Source organism: Penaeus japonicus, unplaced genomic scaffold (assembly GCF_977035675.1).
Source record: "Penaeus japonicus unplaced genomic scaffold, GWHDUDI00000001_assembly GWHDUDI00000001, whole genome shotgun sequence".
Lineage (NCBI taxonomy): Eukaryota > Metazoa > Arthropoda > Malacostraca > Decapoda > Penaeidae > Penaeus > Penaeus japonicus.
In genome coordinates this window covers 15440093-15442405 of record NW_028234403.1, presented here as the reverse complement: position 1 = coordinate 15442405, position 2313 = coordinate 15440093, and positions in this window count along the sequence as shown.

The window sequence follows — 2313 nt, the reverse complement described above, 5'->3', positions numbered from 1 at the left end:
TGTGTGTGTTGTGTGTGTTGTGTGTGTTGTGTGTGTGTCGTGTGTGTGTGTGTGTATATTATATATATATATATATATATATATATATATATATATATATATATATATATATATATATAATATATGTTATGTGTGTGTGTGTGTGTGTGTGTGTGTGTGTATGTGTGTGTGTGTGTGTGTGTGTGTGTATATTTATATGTATATATATATATGTATATATGTATATGTGTATATATACATATATACATATGTGTGTGTGTATGTGTGTGTGTATGTGTTTGTGTGTGCGTGTGTGTGTGTGTATGAATATATATATGTATATATATATATATATATATATATATATATAATATTTTTTTTCGATGATGATTTGGATATCAAATCAGTACAGCATATGGCTAAAACCAAAAAAGAAATATAAGGAAAAAATAATATAAGAGAGAAATTGAAGCCATAAGCAGACATTGGAACATGATATGAGTTATTAAAATATCTTCATATTATTTGTTTGCTCTTCTCCGAACTTAACGTAATAAATAACAATCATAAATTAAATAAGAAAGAAGCTGTAAAAAAACAAGAGTACGCATATTGGGATTGTTTATACGTTCTTTTTTTAATTATTAGCCTTTACTAGAGGTTGAAGCCATGACCGCATATTCGAACTAGGGATTAGTTTGTTTACACGAGTCACCTGACTCAGAGGGAAATGGTACGTCATCTCGCCTTTTTTCCTTAAAATTAGGCCCCACACCGAATCTAATCTGTGTTTAAAGAGAGGAGGGTGTAGTATAAATGTATAAATGTGATAGACAAAAATAATAGATCGGTAGTTTAGGTTAAACGTGAGTAGTGTAACGAAAAGTTTTAGAAGATCTTTTGGTAATCGCACCTTCGAAATGTAAATTTACATATCTTGTCAGATACTAGGTCTGATTTTATGTTTATATGTCGAGATATAGTTGTTAAAGTAGTTTCATAAGTCTCAGTGACAGGTACTCCTCGAGCATAAAGTGTTGGTAAATTTGGATAAAGAAGCAACCAACCTTCTGGGTACGAGACGATATTTTTTCCGGGTAGTTTTCGTTGTGTTTTGCACAGTTATGATCTCCATTTCTTCCGGAAACCTTTCATTTCTGAGTTTCACCCCCCCCCCTGTACCAACGTCGGTACAGAAGGATATCTGGCGGGAGATTTAAACAAGTTTTTCGGTAACAAAACCTAGCCCATAGACCTAACCTAACCTAGCCTGGACACCCTCCTCCCCCATTTTTTTTCAAGTCACTTCGTGGCAGATATGTATCTGCCAGGAACATAGTTTTCACCATATTTGGACAGAACAAAACCTAACCGATTGACCAAATCTAGCCTAACTTAGTTTTTATTTTTGACTTTGCCAAGGGGGGTTCACCCCTTCCCCCCACCCCCCCTCTAAGCCACTGCATAGCAGATATATTTTTGATATGGATGTGCGCATGTGATGGGCCAGGTCACACTGTGTATCTACAACCTGTGCACTTGGTAGGCATCTTGATACTGCTTTTGAAATTTGAACGAGGACCGACACTCAACATTCAATTTTCTGTGATTGGGGTATAAATTTGTCAGTTAAATCAATTGTTTCCCCATTGCTATTACTGCCATGTGACGTTATTGCCAATTGGTGATGTTTTTTTTATTTCTGCAGGTGAGGTCGGCGCACCCACAGTCTATATTTTTCAATCAAAGGTTCATCAGTGCACTGGAAATCTCTCCCTTTACTCATATTTTAAAGTATTTTCAAAATAATACATCTCACTTATTTTATGTTTCCGGAAGAAAAGAGTTTTATGGTGTTATGACATAATTGAAACTGCGTCGTGCTGTAAGGTTAGTTTTCAGTTATGTTTGGTTGTGACTTTATCCAATTTTTTTAAAGTGTGTTTGTGTTTATGTATATTATGTTACTCACTTATAGGTATTGATATCACGGAACAGTAAAGTTTTACTTAAAATATTTTATGTATCCGTAAAGGACTTGCTGCCTACATGTGGGGATCTTGGTAAGGAAACTTGGACACCAGAAAATTATTGGGATGCTTTTAACTCCATGTTGACAGGTAGCAAAGCAGCAGCTTTCTATTAGGCTTACTATCATCGAATGACCATTCCTTAGGTTGTACACTGCTTGATATGTGATTTCAATTACCATTTGCCATGCATTTACATTCCTTCAGTTGTATGTGAGTGTGGTGTTTCTCTTTGCGCCCTCAGGTGATTTGAATGTTACAAGTGTCAGGCAAGGAAGTAGGGTTTTGTTAGCTGAACCTTTTT